Raw genomic sequence first — 22,322 nt, 5'->3', positions numbered from 1 at the left:
TTGAAAAGCTCTCAAGCTCTGTCTCTTCGACGACACACCGCAAGCTTTCTCCTTTCTCCTCCCCCGCCTCGCGGCTCTCAAACTTTCGTCCTGAATTATTCAGTCGCGGCTGGTGTCGCCGATACTTTAATCCGTGGCTAAAGAAAGGAGGAGGAGGAGGAGAGGAGACTTTTTGGTAACACGTTGCCGCCGATTTTTGAGCCTTCGGTTCGAAGAAGGCCTTCCCTCGAGAGAAAAAAAAAAGGATGAAACTGCGGGGAAGAGAAGATAAAGATGGAAGGGGGGATGCGAAAGAGTCGCGGCAATGCTCCTCGAATGTTTCTGGGCACGGCCAGTTTCGCGGTGGAAAGTTTTCCCTGCCCCTGCGTCGTTTCCTGTCCGTTTCCTCTCAGGAGGAAGTCCTCCCTGGAAGAAGTATTCCAGAGGTTAGAGGCGTGTGTTCGTCGTAGGTGTGTTACGTATGCACGCGAGGGGAAACGCGATTAGGAGTTTCGAAATGGGGAATAAATTTTGGAGAAGATTTTTCGAGGTGAATTCAGGAATTTTTGTGGATTTAGGAGGAGGATACTCGTTGATGAAGGAGGATCAAGTTTTTTCCTTGGAATCAGTTTCTTTTCAGGACGATTTTCTTGATGAATCGATTGAATTTTTTACGTCCCTTTTCCCCAGGATCAATATTGTTTAATTGAAAAAGAGGTAAAAAAAAAAAAAAAAAAAAAAAAGGAAGAAAAAGAAGTGGGAATATTCTTAAGTTTAATCGACTAATTAAAGTTTTAATTAAGTTAGATGAACGCCAATCGGCTCTAAGTTTAAATTAGATTATTAAAGTATCAAATAAAATTGGCGCCAAGTTTTCTGTCCGATTATGGACTGGCTTTTGGTTACTGAAAACTTTCACCCCGTGGAAACTTATCTATTGTAATCGAGGGCTTGCTCGAAGCTCTCTCTCTCTCTTTGTAAATTCTACGATACAGAGAAATAGAATGAATTAACATTAGAATCAATTTCATTTCGAATGCAACGCTTTTTTTATTTGATTTTTTGAAAAATAGAATCGAATTCGATAAAGAAAAATTTGACAGAATTTCTCTTGTTTCCAAACGATCAAGATATATTCGTTTCTTCTTTCTTTTCTGACATAAACATTTTATGCAATTCAACTAAATTTTTTTTTGAAAAAGATGTTGGTATGATTTTTTTATCGTAGCACATTTATATTTAACGGGCGCAGAATGATCGTAAAATCGTTGTTTCACAGTTTATAGAATTTTTACGATTTACATGGAACCACGCAATGGCATTGAAAAAATATAATAAACAGTATATCGTAAACGCTTTACGATGCTTTTCCTATATAGCATCGCATAGTGAAAGTTGAAATTTCTCTCCTCAGAATGATAATTTCTTATCGTTCTACAAAATATTCAATGAATTTAGTATCAAATGAAAAGAATAACATGATGATAATTTTTCTTTCGGTCTCTCAGACATATATTAAAAATACATCTGAACTCTCTATAACTCTCTGTTCATATATAAAATTCTTAGCATCGTTCAATTCCTTCGATTTCAAAATAATTCTCACATGCCGTCGAAATTCTTTCCCACCGATCTTCAACTCTTCGAAATCAAATTTTTTGAATATTTCAGATAAAATATTTAAACCTCGCTCTCGACATAATCCTTAACGTTCCATCACTTTCGATATTAACAAAATCACTTACAGCTCGATTTGAACATTTTCGTAAATCCTCTTTTTCTTTTTTTAATTACTGGTCGTCGAGGAAGAAATCACGAAGAGTCAAATGAAAAGGAACACGGGGATGAAAATCTTGTCAAGGACCTGTGTCTCTCTCCACTCGATCCCTCCCTTCAATTCCCGGGTTAATATATATGGTGGATCGAGGGTAACGTGCTGGGACTTCTCGACATATGGGATTTCCTTTCCTCGTCGAATTTAACCCCGCGCAAAGGGTTTCCTACGTGTAACGAGTATTCCTGTAACCTCTCAGGCGAAAGGTTTCGCGATAATAATCGGCGAACGTTTCTCCCCATCGTTTACTTTCTTACTCATATATATATATATATATATATATATATATATATATATATATATGATGCAACCGCTATGATACAATTTTACCACCGAAGAAGAACCGCGTAAATTACATACCTCGCGTTTCATCGTTCCTGCAATCTTGCAGAGTCGTAACGTCTGTTTACGCTCGCTTGTAACTTACGTTCATGAAACGTTAATTACGAGACTTTACGTTTTACCAAGAAAATGAATCTAAGGGAGTTTCATCATCGAGTTTCGTATTTCCAATTCCAATAATTTCAAGATAAAAATAATTATCCTTATCGATCCCCAATATTAAACTTTCTAAATCCATAATTCCAATTCAATGGTAACAATTTAATCTTCCAAAAAAGAAAACCATCTAAAATCGATATTATCCGATATACAAACGATCCAACTAATTCCAATTCGTCCCCAAATGCGAAAGCGTCAAAATTCCAACAGAGCCTGTCCCCACAGTTTCGGAACAGCAAAGCCACGGGATCTTTGCTCTTCCTCATTTAGCATACGCCAACTACATCCCCCCACCGAATTACGCGGCGCGAATTAACTCTCAGCCCGGAAACCGAGGCGGAGGATACGAAGTTGCGGCTTGCCAGGTGTCGAAGAAGAGTTAAGGAGTGGAGGGATCGTGCGTTCGTGCGGAAAGGTGCAGGAGATCGAGGGAAGGAGGAGAGGGAGAGGGGTTGTATAAGCGTGGCGTATCTCAACTGCACAATATCGTGATCCCTTGCCGTACGTAAAGCTACGCACATGCGTACGTCTTGTCTGCGCGATGTACGCGCGCACACACAAGCAAACACATATATGTGTGCTCGATGTACGTAAATTTGTAAGACGAAGGGCTGAGTGGCTACGTTAAGTGTAGTAACGTGTACTCTCGACATGCGGATGATCCATTCCAAGGAGCTACTTCCGATGCACATGTTTTGAAATTCTTCTACCTTTTATGGGATGGTATTCCTTGGGGAAATTTTAGGTATGTATGAGGGGAGGGAGTATCGGATGAATTATGCTCCGCTGTAAAGGGAAGCGAGAATTTTATGAAGATTTATTTATTCTTGTTTGCAGTTTCGAAATTTGAGGATTCTTCTTTCGAATATTCTATCTCGATGTTTGTTTAAAAAATTGAATTTCAATCTCAAATGAGAAATGAAATTTGTCGTTAATTGAATTAAACGAAATTTTTATGAAATATATTTTTTAATCGGATATAGATTAACTTTGAATTAACTTTCATCTCTTTCGAAGATTGTTTAATCTCTTTATTGGAGGCGTCTCTCGGGTTGCTTGTATGATGCTAAACGCTTCCACAGTTTTCATCTTGCGCGAAGTATGAACTAAACGCTCAAAGGGTTGCTCCTTTGTAACATGGGCGTTGAAGAAGTCATATGAAAGATTAATAGCGTGTATCCTTTACAAAGTGACGAAACTTTTTATTTTAGTCTCTCTTAATATCTATTATTAAATAAAACTATTTTAAAGATCTTCTTTCTATATCCATCTTGTTCAATCTATCCTCCTGATTTCGATTCTTCTTCTAAAGAAATTCTTCACTTTAATTTCGATTAAAAATCTCTTCCGAAACTAATCCCATCGTTTTAATCAACGCTGCAAGTTCCTAAAAACTCGTTCAACATTGTATTAATCACAGTCGAATTTTGTCTGCATCAAAATTTTTCCACGAAATTCGCGACCAATCAAAAATTTACGCGTAAAACGTAACAAATGCCACGCACAAAGGATCGCGATTAATCCCATCAAGGGTTACTAAACTGAAAAATTAGATCGTTATCCCCGCTGGATCGATTCACGCCGTTGAAAAATTGTCTCGAAAAATTCACACCGTGCTTGTACAATTCGTGACAACAAATAAAGAACAAATAAAGTTCTTTACACTCTTTCTCACGCAATATTTACAATCCAATAAAACGGATCCACAAAATATCTCAGGATCGATCAAAAAATTTCTAAAAAATTCCCAATTTGAAATAAAATAGTATCTCCGTGTTCGCAAAAATACGACAAGGATTCGACAATTTGAAGCTTGCTTAAAGGAGGCCAATTTGGTTGGAAACGAGTTCGTGCCCCGGCGCGAATGCGATACGGATTAATTTCCAGGGGTTGGTGGACTGGTGTATATATAGGTGTCAGTAATTTCGGGATCGAGGGAGGAGGGTGGGTACGGCGTAACGCGGCGTAACGATGCTTATGGGGCTTTGGATCCTCGGCGCGGGGGTTGTCTGGTTTAATGCACGGCGCAACGGATTTAACGCGTAACGTAAACACGAACGAAGCGGATCTATCGGCGGCCAAACAGCCGACTTCCCTCGCGAAAATCAACCGGCGCGTCTCTCCGCGCGCAAAAGAAGTCGATCGCTTGTTTCGAAAATATAGGCAGAGGGACACGGCTCGTTGGAGATCGGCGGGGGGGTTGTTCGGCCGAGGGGGAGAGCGCGATATTGCGCCAGGAGTTATTATCCCCTTCCGGAGAGTGGATGGATAGTTGGATCGTGTACGTGTATGCGTTGTTATTTTCGTAAAGTTGGAAAGTATGTAATTTAGTTTGGGAATTGTGCTTGCTGTTCCTCGAGAAACGAATGGTTTCGTGCCACTCTCCCTGCTTCGTTCGAGAAACTGTAACAATATACAATGTTAATGTACAGGGTTCAGTTAATCAACTTGTGTTATTATTCACAAGTTGGATTTCTTTTTTTTTTTTTTTATTTTTATATCAGATTTTACAGAGAGATATTACCGCTTTCAGTCAAACGATTATTTAGTTCGTATTGTCGTTTTTTGAAAAGAAAATTTCAAAAGCAATGTACAAAAACTGGAATTCCTGCAAACATTAACGGAATTAATATTCGTAACATAATTGCGTCAATCAAATTCGTTGAAGGCGTACAATTTACACGATCACGCCCACCGAAAAATACCCCCGAGAGAAACAATTCATAACGATAATTAAAAACTGGAACACCAGAGCCAGCCAGAGCCCACTGTTATTACAATTTTTTCCCCACCCTCCGCCAAACATTTTAAACCGTAATTCCAACCCCGCGCGTTCCACTCTCTACACTTTAGCGGCCCCGGCTAAAAACAACTCTCAAGCTTAATTACTCTAAATTTTCGAATTCAAGCACCGTGCGACAAACCGTCTGAAAAATTCGCGGCCCAACGTTTCCAAACGGCATCCCCGAAAATCTCGCGCGTCCAGGAATAAATACGAAGGGGGTGAACCGGCCCCCTTGCATTGCAGAGACACCGTTTCTCTCTCCCTCCCTCTTCCTTCCCCTTCTCTGTCCCATTTCCTGCGCGAGCCAACGTCATAAACATATTCGTTCGAAGGCCACGTTGCGTTGCGCGCGACTTGGCGTGCTAAAAAAAAAGAAAAGGAAAAGGAAGAGGAAGAGGAGGAAGAAGAATTTAGAATCGTGAAGGATGGAACAATCTCGAGTCCGTCAAAAAGGGTGGATGAATATTTGATGTCCCGGGAGCGATCTCTGGTCGATCAAACGCTCGGGCAGAGTCCAACGTCCTCGATTCGAAGAATCCCTCAAGAAAAGTTTGCAAGCTTTCCACTTTGCCGCCCTCTCACGAGAACTTTTACGCGTGTTTACGCGACCTGTGCATAATTTATGTACGAGTTTTGGGCGAGGATTTGGCAAGGAATAAATTTGTGGGCAATAATGGGCTGTCGATCTTATTACCTGTTTTCGATTCTTTTACTTGATTCTCTGGTTTATTTATTGAAGATCGATAAATTAATTTGAATTAACAAAATAAATTTCTTGGAGAATTTTTTAAATATACGATGAATATCGGTTCTAAAAATGTAGATATCTGTATTTTCCAATAAATTGCCTTTCTGAGGGGTTAATGAATGGAATAACGTGGCAATATTTTTTGCAATGCCTCTGCCTTGTTAAAATGAATTGTCCAGAGAAATAATTTCATAACGATAATTGAAAGTGCAAATACACCGGTTTTTTTTTTCTTTCTTTTTTAAAGATATTTAATGATAAATATCGTTCGTATCCACCCCTCGCAAAGAATATATCCGATAGTATGTGAAATATTTTACAGAGGTATTGCGATATTTTACTTTATCGTGGTTTGCTCTTAGGGAAACGGTGCATCGAAAAGAATCGAAAACAAATTCCGCTTATCCTAGCAGTGGTTCAATATTGGTTGATCTCGACCGCCTTCGACTTTGTACTTTTCCCTTGCCATTCACCCTTGATCCGAAAATCGTCCATTCCTTTCCGTTTCGAGCCCCGAGATATTTCCCCGCTTCTATCCTGTTTGACATTTTGTTGCAAATCGAACGATTCCTCGCGCTCCCCCCTCCCTCCTTTCCGAGAAAAGGTCTTGGAATGCATTCAAAATTGGATCTCGTTCGAGTTCCACGAACGGTCCTTTTCCTCCACGCGTGTATTTGTTTCATTCGATTCGACGGCCCACAGCAGCTTCTCTTTCAGATTATTCAACTTGTCGTTTCGACAGAATGAAAATATTTTGAAGAAATATCGATACATGGAAAGATCGAAGAGATTAATATAAATCTATTTGTCATCGTTAAATAAAATTAAGATGCAATATTCGATACTTGAAAATGGTTAAAATTGCGTCGAATATGATTGTCTGCTATCTAATACGATGATATTCGTAGTATCGAATGGTTGACTGCGTGCGGAAACTATTTAAGAGGATTAGTCATTAATCTTGAAAGGAGTCTGCCTTCCCTATCCTCTTACCATCTTCGAAATTAATTAATATAATCCTTTGTATCAAACTAGATCGTGGACATACATACGAATTCGAGCAATAGTTTCGTTCATTCTCGTCTGACTGTGTTTAAACTGTATGCAAAAACCTCCATCAAACGAAATTAAATCTCTTCTTTTCTTTTTCAAACAACTGTACGTACGTTCCAAAATAATTTTTACATTTTTATTAAACCCATCCTGTTTTTGATTAATTAATTTTTATAAAATATTCAATCTATGTACAATATCATGGACAAGAATTTCCATGAAAAAAATGTATGCCCCTCGACGAGAAGCAAGTTAATCGAAAAAGAGTGTCTCTCGGGCAGCAAAGTCAAACAATTTTTTTCCTTCCCTTTGATGTGGTTCCCAACACTACTAATTAAGATCGAATTCGTAGAGGCCCGTGAAAAGTGAAGACCAAGACAAACAAAATTACGCGACTGTCTGACTGGGTGAAGATCGGAAGGCAAGCGAGATAAGGGGAAGGGGGAGAGAGGGATCTCGAGCACCGATGTAAACACACGAAACGTACCACTTAATTAACGAATCGAGCAAAACGCACGCAAAGTGGGCGATAGTTTTAATTGACTCGAAACAAGATGAAAGGGGTTGCAGATATATATATACCTCGAATGTAAAGAAAACGTGAAAAATCCTTTGGAATTTGATAAGAAATGATTCTAAAGGGGAACAGAGAAGGTATAAGTATGGAATTTTTAGAAAATATATGTTCGAAGAAGCGAAATTTAAATTTCTCAGAGGCGAAAAAAATTCATATTAATCGAGAAATAATTAAGAAAGGGGATGAAAAAAGAATTCCGTGAATTATTCTCGCGATTATTCCGAAACCTGGTACAAATATTTCCATTGGTTCGAATTTCAGTTTGGAATTTCATTATGTTTACTGGCTGGCAAAAAAATCCGAGCCAATTCGGGGGTAGTTTTTAACGAGGTCTTCGAAACAAAACCCCATGAAAACTTTTTCCAATTGTAAACAACGAATCATCTCTATAAAAAAGAAACGAAACTTCGATTCGAAATAATTATTCGTCGAACGAATAATATAATCTTTATTATTTTTCAACGAGATTTTTAATTAAAGAAGAAACAACGATCCATATCCGCAACGATTAATCATCAAAATTTATCTGACCCAGGTCGAAAGAACGATTGATCGAAATCGGAGTTCAAATTACCTACGAAGAATTGCCAAGATTAAAAACTAATCGAAGATTAGTCTATTCCCGAAACAAATTATCCGGGCAAACTGTCAAGGAAGCCAGTAGCCAGAGGAAATCCGATTATCAAACACGGGCAAGCATCAATCATCCGTTCCGACCAAGAAGCGACATCAATCCACCCTCTCCGGCTACTTGATTCCTTGCTCAAATCACCGTGATATCCCCCTTCATCCTTCGATTAGAAAGGGATAGGAACCAGCGCCCAACCCCAAGAGAGGGATGATGACCAGGTTCGAGGACCCAAAAGTTGCCTCCAAGAGCGGGACGTTGCGCAGTTTTCCGCATCTGTGCCATCCCATCCCTCCGCGTTAACCTTAACCAACAACCATCTCCTCCTTCGAATCGAGAAAAAAGAAAGGAAGAAGGGGGGGGGGAGGAGGCAGACGGAACAAGGACGGAGAGCAACAATCACGGGGAGTTATCCCCGCCGGCTAACTAGTGGTGCGCGGACAGGAAGAAGGGTAAGGCAAACAGTTTTCGCCCGGCCCGACCATCTCGAACTAATTAACGTGGGACAGGGACAGGCGGCGGCATGTGGCCGAATAAAAGCCCCGCCGCGAAAACTGAGGGGATCAAACCCTCTCCTCTCACCCCCTCCTCTCGTAGGGAGAGGAAGAACGCCCATTTCGAATCGAACGATGTAATCTTGGTAATGGAATTGGTTGATAAGAGAGCGTACACACACTCTCTCTCTCTCCCTGTACTCGCCTCTGTGTTTCCTTCGTTTCTTCTTCGCGATTATGATGGAATTTGAATACAGCCCCGGCTCGATAACTGAGTTTCGCGATAGTTTCCCCACTCGGGCAAATTGACAAACTTGAGAGGAGCAAGATCCATACCCGCGGAAACTCACCGGTCGAATTTATTCCCCCAGTTTATTGTCGCCGGCTCACCTTTCAACTTCTCCGGAGAAACTTCTCCGAAAGCTTCTCGCCCGAACTTCTCGAGGAAGAAGAAGAAGAATGGGTTTTCAGATTTTTCGAATGGGAAGAAATATCTCTTCAGCTCGAAGCTGAAGCTCAATCTATAATATAACAAATTCGAAATATTATTAAGGATGGACAACTTGCTCGTGTTTTAGAATGCAGAAAAAAAAAAGAAAAGACAATTCAACGATTCGAAATATTATTAAGGATGGACAACTTGCTGTGTTTTAGAGTGCAGAAAAAAAAAAAGAAAAGACAATTCAACGACTCGAAATATTATTAAGGATGGACAACTTGCTGTGTTTTAGAATGCAGAAAAAAAAAAAGAAAAGACAATTCAACGATTTCTATTTCCTTCTTCCCTAGGCAAGAAATAAACTAATCCATAAAGATTCCGTTGCACAATCCAAGAGATGCGATAGAAGGAGAGAAGATGGAAAGTAGCTAATCAGTTTCGTAAGCGTGATCAAGAAATCCATCTGGAAAACACGTCTCTCTTTCCGTTTCCGCGGCGTTGAATTGCATTTCCTTCCCTTTCGCCGCGAGCGGCGATGCGCAGAACGAGGAGGAAACGAAAGGGAAAGGGTGTCTATCGGGGCGGAAGGGGATCCGCGCGAGTAAATAGTGACACGAGCGGGTGTTACGCGGTATCAGCGCATTTGAAATGGAAATGCGCCCTAAGATTCAGCCAGCCTCGCCACTAGTAGCCGGGCTGTGTAACGGAGAGCCGCCTCGCGCTCTCACCCTTTTGTTTCATAACTCGCTGCGACACGTCTCGATGGCGCCATCTTGGGTTTCACATTCTCTTCCATCCCATCCCAACTTATATATATATATATATATCTCGTACCCACGGCCTCGCTCCTTTGTTACGGAATCCTCCTCCTTCCAGAAGGTGGGGGAAGGGGAACAACTTCTCGGACGTCAAAAGTATCGCGTTACTACAAGGAAAGGGAGAGGGGAAAAATGAAAGAGGAGGAGGAGAATCGTGGAAGGAATACGAAAGGTACGGGAGAACAGGTGACCGAGATAAGGAGATTTTTCGTCGCGAGGAATAATTGAGTTGAAGGGCCATCGGGGGAGAGGGGTCGATACTTCATCGAGTGGACACGGGAGAGGGTTGTTTCCGGTCGAGGGTCCCTCGAGCTGCATCTCAAGTGCCACTTGAAACTGAGATTGGAGGGGAGTGGGAGGATGGAGGGGGATGATTCTCGTCCTGGGACGAGCCCTGGACGTCTTAGATTGTCCTTGGGATTATGTGCAAGTATCCTGTAAGCTGTTAGATTAACAGGATTAGTTGTTTTGCGGGTGTATGTATCTTGTTTCTCAAGATTTCTAGAAATTTTAGGAAAGGAAATAATTTAATCGGATAAGAAAGGACAAGATGTTTCTTGTTCGAAAGAAGGAGAAAGTAAACTCTGATCGAAAAATTTCCAATTTTACGAGATTTCTGAATTTCTTATCCCATTTCTTATCGGATCTCGATTCGAGATGAGATTCAAAACACGAGAACGAAAGTTTTACCTTTTTGCTAATTGACGGATGAGCCAAGACGTTTCGAAATAACCTGACGATTGCTTCTTCCATTCGAGTCGTTTTCTTGATAAGCCCATCTCGCGAGACGATAAGCCTCGTGCAAAATTGAAATCCTCTCTCTCTCTCTCTTTCTCGCGAGAGTTTGTTCGAGCGCGAATCCAAACAGACGGGGTAAACGAGATTAAAACGAAAAATAATTTACGTCTTCCAAAGAGAAGGGGAAGAGGAATGAAACGTTTCTTGAAATGTTTCGGAATTATCGACGAGTTGTTTTAATATTGGAAGAAAAAAAATGTTGCGAAGATCATGAGAAAATTGTACTAAATCAATAGAATTTTTAAGGTGAATTGTACACGTTATTCAATCGCTTATTCTTGCATACACGAACGATTTCTTTTATTTCTATCTTTTTATATCTTTTTTCGTTTGCAGCTAAGAGATATTCAATCTCGTATGCTTTGATTGAGCATTTCCTCGCAAGATTGTAAAATTAGCCGATAAATAAAGCGTAATAATTGTTCCATTAATGAAACAGAGACTAATATAAAAAATATCGTCGTTCGAATCGTGGAATAGTTACAACGAATTATTATTCGAAGTGATATTATAAAATACACGAATAAACCTATCCACTATCTCTCTCTTTGTCTTTCGATAATTCACAATAATTTACGACGATCGAAACGATATGATAAATTCCAATTCATCTTTCCCCGCGCAAAAAGAAAAAAAAAGACAAAATTCGAAAATGGCTCAAAATAGCTCGCTACTTTAATTCGTTCCATCGACGACATTGTCCGCGAATAACGCCAATATACATACGATCGAACGATCATTCCCAAAGAATTGCGGCGCACGCGTGGCCCGGACAACAAACCCGAAAGAAAAACCGAAATACTGGCATCCGCCAGTTGCATGCAGCCAACCGTGTCCATAATACAAACCAGCCACCGTATTCGCGTATTACAATAGCGAATTCTCGACACGCGCGATTCGTCGAACCACCTCTCCACCTCGAATAAATCCGTGGAACACCGAGATTACGGCTCATTACGCTTTCAACCCCTTCTCCTCCCCTCCTTTCCGCGCTTACATTCTCGAAGATTCGCAAGAGGCGCGCGACTCTTCCTCCCCGAATTCTTCTCCCCTTCCTTCCTTCCTTCCTTCCTTCCATCCGTCCGTCCGTCCATCCATCCAGAGATTTCGGTATTCCGCGGGAGTAATGGTTGATAAGGGTGGGGGAGGGAAGATGCATCCCTGGTGGAAGACGGGAAGGTAGATTCGCCGGATAAACGCGAGATAGAGCTGTCAGGAAGAGGGATGGAGGGTGCACACGTGCCGCCTCCCTCGTGTGTTTCGTTATTCAACGCCGTGTGTAACACGTTCAACGTTCTTTCCTTCCCTCCTCGCCACCCCCTCCCCTGCCCTCTGTGCATCCATCCCTCGTGCAACTTTCGAGGAGGGAGGGAGGGAGTTTCCCCCCCGTGTTCTTGGCGACACGCGTGTTTGCACTGCTTGCGCGAGACACACGCGTGTTCACGCATATGTTGCCCTCTACGTATGACTATGCATTTGTTTTTTAGCAGTATTTTTTTTTTTTCGTTTTATTTTTCGCTTCCTTCCCTCCCTCCCTCTTTTTTATGCAAATATTCCGCGCGTTCGTATTTTTGTTTCTCGTCCCCCTCCCTCCCTCCCCCTCCTCCTCCCCCCACGTTGGAAAATAAAATGCGAGAGCGTTGTAGGGGAGGAGAGGCGGGGAGGGAGATTTCAACCGCTTGAACGGCGCGAGTCGGGGAAAGGGGTAGGTTTGTTTAATTTAAAAACATATCGATTCGTATCGCGTTTCCGTGCAATTTACAGATTTGATTTTTCGCGCTGTTAAACGAATCGCACAGGCCTTCCTCTCCCCCTCCCCTCCCTCTTGTTATTTTGTTACGAGTCGGTCTCGATAACGGATGTAATTTGCGCGAACGAGGGACAAGTATCGGGTATTCGAAATGAAATTCTTCCCGATTATCGGTGGCTTTGTTTGCAAAATGTTTTGTAATATTTCGTTTTATTAACGATCCGCCCCCCCGAACGATTCGTGGAAAACGAAGGAAGAGAGGGAATATCGAGATTTTTAACGAAAAATTCGAATGAAACTCTCGAAAACTCTGCGACGTAAACGACAAATTAGTTGAACGAAACGATATCGTCAATCTCCTCCCTCGAAATTTGACTTTCCAATTTGATTCATTCGAGTTATATTTCCGAAAGAGGAAAGAAAGAACTTGTCCTTTGATTAATCTTGGCTGCCCTCGTGGACCGATAATAGCGGCAAACATCGCTGCGCGCGTGGGTGTACCGCAAGAGCCGTTTCTCACGGAGGCGGAAAATCGTCCTGGGACGCGAGAAAAGCTTGCTTCTCGAAACGAGATAGCGGAGGTGGACTCCTGAGAAGAAGGGGGAGGGGGGTTGGGTTGGTTGCGCGAAACCGGGGTGGGCTGCTTCGGAATTTAATCTAAAGTAGAATCGCCCTCCCCTTCCTCTCCACGGGGGAAAGCTCGCTTACACTTTACTTTATTTCGCTTTTCGGCGTGGCCGGAATGGTACTCTCTCTCTCTGTATAATATCCTCGTACAGGCTGTGGATATCTGTTCCACGGTATTTTCAACTGTGAACAGAGACACAGGGTTTTACAAGGGCGCGTTTAAACACGGGCGAGTTTCGCGGAATACCTGCGAAATTTTGATTTCGAAGTAAGACGATTTGCGAGGTGGCAAGATCCGTCGAAATATTAAATTTCTAGAATACGAATCTTTCCTCTTCTTTTTTTTTTCCCTCCCCTTTTCTTCAATTTTTAATATTCGCGAGCAATATGAAATCTCTCCCTCGAATCCTCCTCGAATTATATTCACAAGATTTACGCATCTTTGATCCTGTTAATTTTCCTCTTTCGAAGAATAGAACAATTGATCGATTAAAATATAATAATTTCTATTTCTAAACTTTCCATCCAAATATATCCAATTATTTCAGCATCTCTTAATATAATATTTTCTAACAGAGATATCGCGTGATAATCCCGTCCCATTGAAGCTTTTTATTCGAATATCCATGTATTACTAATCGCTATCCGCACGTGGTGGAATCTTATAAATTTTGCATCCCCCTCACGAAACAATGCTATTTAAATCGGTCTCGCTCGTTCAACAATATCGCGTACCGCATCAATTGCAATATGTTAAAACGCGCGAAGGGGAGAGGAAGAGACGCAACGCGTGGATTAATCCGCAAATTTTTATCACGGCAGCCGTGTCGCAGACAGATTTTTTTCCTCAGACGAGAGTGAGGAAAAAAAACTAACTAACTAACTAACTAACGGACAGATAGTTCCGTCATTAATTTACGCACGACGTCATTAAGCAAATTGAAACGAACGGATCGGTGTGTATTCAGCGACGGGAAGGCCAGATGTTTCAACGAACGGAATGATTAAATGAAATATATTCTCGTCGAAGAGTTGCCACAGGTGTGCGCGATACACGATGTTTCGCTACGTCTAGAATCGGCTTGTCTCGAATAAATGCCAAATTTGAGGGAGGAATACGCGAGGAGGATGCAAATTTGAGGATCGATCATGCTGGTGAATTGAAAATTTCAATCTTCATAGATATTTACGATCGTAATTACAAAGATATTCGATAAATTCTTTAATTCTACACGCATAGTTGAAACAGAAATCGAAAGGGAAATTCAAAAAAATTTGACTGAAAGTATTATCCTCCTCTTAAAAATTTATCAACCAACTATAACGAGTATAAACACGCGGCTCTTATTATTACACTGACACCAAATGAAATAATTGCTTCGCCAACGATCGATAACGCATTCGAGAAACACATCAAAGGAAACTTGCTGGTCGTTAACTTGGACGAACAACACTTTTATCGTTCCAGTCGAGTTCAATCCCTTCGAAAGATCCATAGATCTCAAAGGGCCGCGTAATTAACTTCTTCCTCCAGCGAATCGATTCTTCGATTCCCAAGCAAATTAACTTCCTTCCTTCGCGGATCCAAACCTTTCCGTTGGAAGAACAAAGGGGGAGGAGGAGGAGGAGGGCACACACGCGAAGACAGGAGGCACGCTTACGTTGCATAATTAATCCGAGAATAATTTCTTTCTTCTCCTCCATTTCCATCCTTTCCTTCCGTCCCTCGCCTCGTTGCGAACGCTCCGCGAGCAAATTGTCGACTGAAAATCCGAGCAATGTTATCGTACGTATCTCCCCCCCTCGTTTGTGTATAAACATTCCATTCGTTTCGCACGAGTGCTCGTACGTTTACCGCGATATAAATATTTGGCACGATTTATCTCTTATTTTTTCCTCTCCTTTCAAACGATTCCGCGAACCCTGTTCGCCTCGTGACTTTTTTATTATTTCAAGGAAGGAGTTTCGTTCGTTAAAAAACATTATTATTATTATAAAGAAGAATTTTTAGATAAAATATTACTCGAATGAACGAGTTTAATGGAATCGATATCGTATTAAAGTTTTTTGTTAAACGAATAAAGAAAGAAAAGATCTTCTCGATCCCTTAAATAAATAAAATGTATATTTAATTAAATTCTCATCTTTGGATTCGCGCGTTCGTTCACAATTTCGTGATCGAGAATACATAATTGTTACAGATAAAGAAAGAAAAGATCTTCTCGATCCCTTAAATAAATAAAATGTATATTTAATTTCCCTTTAAATCCTCATCTTTGGATTCGCGCGTTCGTTCACAATTTCGTGATCGAGAATACATAATCTTAAAATAAAAAGAAAAAAAAAACAAGAAATTCTCGCGTAAGACAAGGAACATTAGGATTCATCGATGAATCGGGAATCGCGAAACCGCTTCGATGCCAATCAACGCGCATCCGAAACAAGGTTAAAACAATTTCCGAGACAGCGAGCCGCGCTTCGGTTCGATTTTATAATTAAATAAACTGTACGCAACAATACCCGTGGAATAAACCCCGGTGCTCTCTCTCTCTCTCTCTCTCTCTCTCTCTCTTTCTGCGCGTCCGTTATATGCTTCTTTCTCCCCCACTGCGAATAAACTGCGTTATAACACAGTTTTCCGTCATAACTCGATTGCATCGGCTTGCGCGGACAAATGTCGTGTGCAATAATTCCGAATCAATTACGCTTCTGGCTGAACGATTCCCAGCCGCGCCCAGTGTCGGGGGAGGGGGAGGGGGTAGGTTTGCACTGAATGACATTCTACCTGCACTACGCGTGGCAATAGTATCGAAGACAGAGTGTCTGGCGTTGTATTTTTCTTCCTTTTTTTTTTTTTTTTTTATCCCCTTTAACCACCTCCCCCCTTTTATTCATCGACAAATATTGTCGTTTCATTTTCATCCGTCGAAAAAAAAAGAGAGGGGAAATTTATAAAATAATAAAGATCGAATCTCGAGAAGAGGAGAAAAACGAGAGCGAAACAACAAGTTTCTCTTTTCTCTTCGCTTCAGGGGCACGGATTTTCATGGGTGGATTCGACGAGTGTGATCGTGCAATTTGGAAATTCGGGGCTGTTTTTCGATTCGAACGATTTTCAGAGAGGAGGGAATCTCATCGTTTATAACGCGATATTCTATTAGCCTCGCCATTAAACGCTTGCTAATCTACGTTTGCATGCATCCTGCGGTTTCGCGGTTTTCTCACAAACACCTAATTTGCAATAATGAAGATGGGCGGAGCGTGTCGAATCGTGGAAACAGAGGAGGACAGGAAGGAAAATGTATAAACGCAATTTGGGAATTTTCAAAGTATCTTTCCGGCAAATTTTTAATCAATAATTAAAAATTATCTTGAAAAGAGCTAACGAGTGATCAGAAAAATTCAAACTTTTCCTTTCAAAATTTTAATTAAGATTTCAACCGAATATTTTTCTTCTAAACTTGAATATATTCTAAATTTTTTATTTTAAGCGAGCTAAAAAAAAAAAAAAAGATAAAGAAAATTGTATCAATAATCGACGAATTATTTTCATCGGATAAATCTCGATATATCTTTAGAGAAATTCAGACGAAATTTACCGCGAGCTCTTTGCGAATCGTATTTCGATACAGCGTTGATTCAAAGCTGCTCTTTGATCAAATATCATAAAAATTCTATTATTATTATCGAACAATACGAACGTGTATGTATATATGTATAACAAATACGTATTAACAAATTTTTGCGACATTTGATCAAAGGGACGACGATAGCCGCCAACGAGGGGAATTTACAACGTGAATGAGAAGCGAGGGGATTACGACACACAACCACCAACTTTTCGAGCCGTCCATCAATCGCGACAAAATAATCCTTTGTCGACGGCGAATTTAGAAATCGAAGCATGCACGTTTCAACGGGGGATTAAACCCGAAAGTAATGAGAGCTTACTATCAAATCGATTTTGCATAAATATGAAAAGTAAAAGGGAGGAAACGTGCTGCCTTCGTGCCATTTCGCATTTCACCATTCCCGTTTCCATTATATTCCCTTCAATAATAATAATAATATAAAATGTTTAAAAATTACCATCCTTTCTTCGATTTTACAAATACGTTCGAATCCCAAATTTTGAATAATGTTTCAAATGATTCGTTATAAGGAAAAATAAAACAATATATCTATGTTTCCCCTTTGAGACTTAATTTTAAGAAAAATCATATGTGAATTAATAACATACATCTCTTCTAATAGAATATATATGCTTCTTTAAATTTTAAAAACTCCTAAACCATTAATTTCATCTGAAATTTTCATTACAATTTTCTTTACATTATCCAAACATTGATTTTTCCCAAACTGAGAAAATTTCCTCCTCTTCTTTCCTTTTCTTAACAAAGCTCGTAAAACGAGACAATATCTGTGTATACGTGTACAAGTAATTTTCCCAAATTTTTTGTAGATTTGTTTCATCGATTTGGTATCTGATACGTGTCATATAATTTATAATCGTGTCGAACGAAACGCAGGTACATTTATTGCACGAATCTTGGTGCGTATACAGGATGTCTGAAATTTTGAGAGAGGGGGGGGGGGGAGGAGGAGTCCGCCGCAAAGATAAACACCTGAATCTGTCAAGCTGACTCGGCAGTAAACCATCCTCGGAGGCTGCTCCCTCCATTCGTCCGCAACGTGCACGGAGGGAGGCAAATTACTCGAGGATAGCAATTAATAAAGCTCGTAATAGCGGCATCGTACTCTCCTCCCCCCCTCCTGTTCCCTGCCCGTTAATCACCTTAACGAGTGCTTTTGTTAAAGGCCAACCTAACCTTAACCTCGACCCTCGAGCCTCGAACGAAGAATCGGGAATAAAGAGGCGAGCCGACTCGCCTTCGGGCTGTTTGCTACCCTCTCTGATCTTTTACCCGCCTTGCATCTCAACGTGCTCGCAACAACCTGTTTGCCTTTCTGATTATCCGGAAAGGAAGTCGGCCCGATTAACAGTTAACCGATGTCTGGCTTCTTTTTCCTTCAATTTTTCTTCCGTTTATTATTTTGCACGATTTTTATTATATATATATTTTTTTTTTACCGAGGAAGATGAAGGAATGAATAAAATTTTGTGGAAGTGGAGCGATAGAATTTAATTGGTTCGTATGAATACAATTTTCCCCAATTTCTTGTAGATTTGTTTCATCGATTTGGTATCTGATATGTGTCATATAATTTATAATTGAAGATAATAATAATAATAAGAGAGAGAAAAATATTTAGAATAAAAAAAGTGCTCGTTACTTTATCTATAAAAAAGTTACAAAAAATTCAAAATAATAAGACAAAGAAGAAAAAAAGAAAGAAAGAAAGAAAATAACACGCGAATACAGTACAGCGACAGCTTTTGTGCGACGAAACTTTCACAATTCAGGAGGACCGGGTTCGTGAAAAAGGTGAAAAAAAAAAAAAAAGCTGTCGAATCAATTTGACTATCAATTTGAGGAATGTTGGATATACATTTGTCGCGGTGTATGAACAAAAATGGTATCTTTTTTTTTTTCAGAGGAGGGAGGTGGACGAATGAACACAGAAGCGCTAAATCGAGGATTTAAACAACGTTCACGGCGGTGAGATAGGCCAGTCATTTACGTGGATTAAAAGCCGTGAGGGAGGCGTCCAGGCACCCCGAGGGATGCGGGAGAGAGAGATGGTTTTGGGGGCTTTGGCCACAATCCGGTCACACGCCTGACCAATTCCTCCAACGCTCGCTCCCAACCATCACCGTTGTTGTTCGCAGAAAACTAGAGTGTTAAACCATATCCATTGTTCATTCCTTTAAACCGCTGTGTAATCTGTCGAGCACGAGTCAAAACAATATGCGGGATATCGAGGGATGGGGGTGGGAGGAGGGAGGGGGAACGTGGCTCTCTTCCGCCACGCTCGGTTATTATTCTTCTTCGACCGATTGTTGAAAAGTTGTCGGAACAAATTCTTGCGAAAAATTTCCGATTTTTGAGGTGTTGCGTGCGAATGTAAAATATACTCTGCTATGCGAAATGTACGCGATATTTGAATCGATAAAGGCGTGTATTGGGAATCGAATCGCGATCGAATTTTCAAATATTTTTCGTTTGCTGCATAAACACGTTTTTCACACCGATTTTTAATTATTGATTAAAAATTGATCATATGAATACGAGAAATTGAATTTGAATTATTTCTTATTCAGGGATTTTTTAATTATTAAAATCAAAACGAAGGATTATTAAATACCACGAAATTTTTATCTTTAAAACGTTTCTTTTTGTTCATCTCGATGTAATCTCCGATTTCCAATATTATATCGTCGCGATAAAATACATATGGATAAAATTTTCTCGTATTATTTCTATCAATTGAATATTCGAACACGTTTTGAATACAAAAATTCACAGCTTACTAATTTTAAGGGAAACAGGGAAACAGACTTTAAAAAAAGGCAACATCATCTTCAATTTGAATTCAATTGTTGAATGGGAAAATTAATCTCGTTAAAGTTAACGCAATCGAATCCATACTCGACGTAAATAAAATTACTTTTCAACGAACTCGTTTCGCGTAAAAACGAAAATATCTAGACACGATTTGAATCAAAAACACAGTAAATTTCGAGGTGGATAAACCCTTAAGAATCCATGAATCTTCAATTTGAATTCAACTATTGAATGGAAAATTAATCTCGATCGAATCCATACTCGATGTAAATAAAATTACTTTTCAACGAACTCGTTTCGCGTAAAAACGAAAATATCTAGACACGATTTGAATCAAAAACACAATAAATTTCGATGGATAAACCTTTAAGAATCCATGATGGTTGAAAGTAGGTCGAATCTCGGATAGGAATCAGAAAGCCAGTTTTCATGTAACCGAACTAAGTGGCGAAGTGGACAAGTTTGGGGGAGGGAAACGAACGAAGCAAGTAACGAAGGAAGCAACTCTCCCTCTCCCCTTTCCCTCGCATTCTGGCAGCCTTATCTGCCAAGGCAGTCGACCGTCTCCCGCACGGTTAGCCCTTATACGTGCAATGCCGGCTAGACGCAATTAAGTGGACCTCGCACCACCACCACCGCCAGATATACCATTCTCCTCGTGTTCCTCCGCGAGGAAGGATACAGGTCGGTGGAGGGGAACGTGCCACGAGCAAGGACACGGCCGATATCCTTTACGGTCCGTCTACGTCCACCCCTCCCTGCTCCTCTCTCGCCCCCATTGCGCGGACCAACCCCTTCTCTCTGTTCCTGACGTGTGAAACTGGGATCCCGAATGCGGCTACCAGAACCGTCTTTATTAACCCACGTTACTGGTCAATTCCGACGCCACTGGTAAATTCCTTGATTAGTTTGTACAAGCTTTGCATCGACTTTCGTTTGTTTAACTGTCGAGCTTCGAGCAAGATGGCCTCCGGGGAAGCTCGAATTCGTGAATTTTTGTGGATTCACGACTCATTGAATTTTGTCAATTTAAATTTATTCTCACGCGGAATTCTACTTTCTATTCTTTGGGAAAAATACGACGGGTTTCGTTTACAGAGTCTTGGAACGATTTAAATTTAATCGGGTTTATCGCTATGAATGGAGTGAAATTTAACGAATCTCGTTAAGAAGCTTGGTCCATCGAGTCTGAAAAGTGTTTGAGAAACGGTTGATTGGTATTGTTGCGCCTGCCACGGCTGGTAACAGGGCTATAACTACTTAAAAACCCGAAACAAACTCCATGGGATAAGTGGTCGTTTCCAGGGGATGGTAATTGCTTTCACGGAGGATTCGCGGAATGATCGAGATCACAATTTTCGGATAGAGAGTTGTGTGGGCTGGCGTTGCTCAACAAGGTTAGCAGGAGAAACGTTGAATTTCAATTTAAATTCCAATTTTTCGTCGCGAATGGGGAAAAGTTTGGGGGAGGGGGAGGGTGAAGGGAAACGGACGCGGCGGCGCAAACTTCGCGGTAAATTGATTTAACGCTTGAAAATATTTTCAATGACCACAGGGAGGGGGGGGGGGGGAGGGGTCAGTCGGGGGGAAATTTTACGGAAATTCTGCTCCCTGCTCCGTATCGAAATACCTTGAAAACTGAAAAGCCGGATTATCACGCGAAATATCAATTATCGGTTATCAAGTTTAACGACCAAGATTAATATAATATTCCTGGAGCTACAAATAGATATTGCGCGCACAGACTATTACTGCCAATATCGTAATACCGCATTAAATTTGCAAACCGTGACGGATTACGAATCCTCTAATATTCCTACAAATTCATAGTACTTGTGTTTAATCAGCTTATATCGTTGAATCTAACAATAATTAATTTTAATCATCATTTTTCACTCGAGTGGAAAACTCGAGCCAAAAATGTTTTCGATTCCTTTTTCTTCGGATCTCTTCTCAAATATTAAAAGTTCGTAGTTTCGAAAGTAAATTTAGCAGCGAAAAATTTAACAGGAAGGAATGTTAATTGAAACTCCATTGATATTTTCTCGTTGAAATATAATATAAATTTAAGATATTCGAAGGAAAGGATATATGTAAATACACGAACGATAATTGCGGGAGAAATTCGTGATTGAGAAGAGACGAATGTTAAAAGGGATACGATTGTCGACGAGCATAAAGGTGTGATATAATACGACATTTTTTTTCGACGTAACCGATGCATGCAGAGCGAGTGCACTCGTACACTTCAATTTGTCGCGCCGGGGCTACTTGACTCGACAGTAATTTTTGCAACGCTTCGCCGGACAGCAATGCAATTGTCTCTCTCGTTGTATGTAACAACGTCTAAATCAGCGAATAAATTGATGCTCGGCTGGACAGGTTTCGCTTGATACGTTTATTTTATGATACCTCGAAGGGAGAAAACACTGCGTTTGCTTTATTCAAAGAGGATTTTACCAAGCGTCGTAAAATCGATCTTTTTGTGAAAGTTCGTTTAACGGAATTAGACAAAGAAAAATTCAAATATTTGAAGAAATTATTTACTCAATTTTCACAAACTTTCCAATTCCTCAATAATTCTCGTAATAATTCATTGTTAAGAATAAACCTGGCGATAAAAAATAAAATCTATATACCTTTGCGAAATTTCAAACGAGCCAATAACAAATATCTTTGTATCTCTGTCCTCAATCAAAAATTCTATTTCACTAAAAATTCAAAAACAAACTTGAAGAGAAGAATACAAATACATAAAAAAAAAAAAAATACCAAAGCACCAAGTTTCTTCTTCATCCCTCAATTTTTTTTTTTTCCTCGACAA

At 40.3% G+C, this 22,322-nt stretch overlaps 1 protein-coding gene across 3 annotated transcripts in view; it reads right to left on the bottom strand.

Moving 5' to 3' along the window:
- The window catches only part of LOC410480 (trichohyalin), a 175,217-nt gene that overhangs the window by 25,681 nt on the left and 127,214 nt on the right, over nt 1-22,322 (bottom strand). The window lies entirely within an intron of this gene.

Source organism: Apis mellifera, linkage group LG14 (assembly GCF_003254395.2).
Source record: "Apis mellifera strain DH4 linkage group LG14, Amel_HAv3.1, whole genome shotgun sequence".
Taxonomy (NCBI): domain Eukaryota; kingdom Metazoa; phylum Arthropoda; class Insecta; order Hymenoptera; family Apidae; genus Apis; species Apis mellifera.
This window is presented reverse-complemented; position numbering and strand designations above follow the sequence as displayed.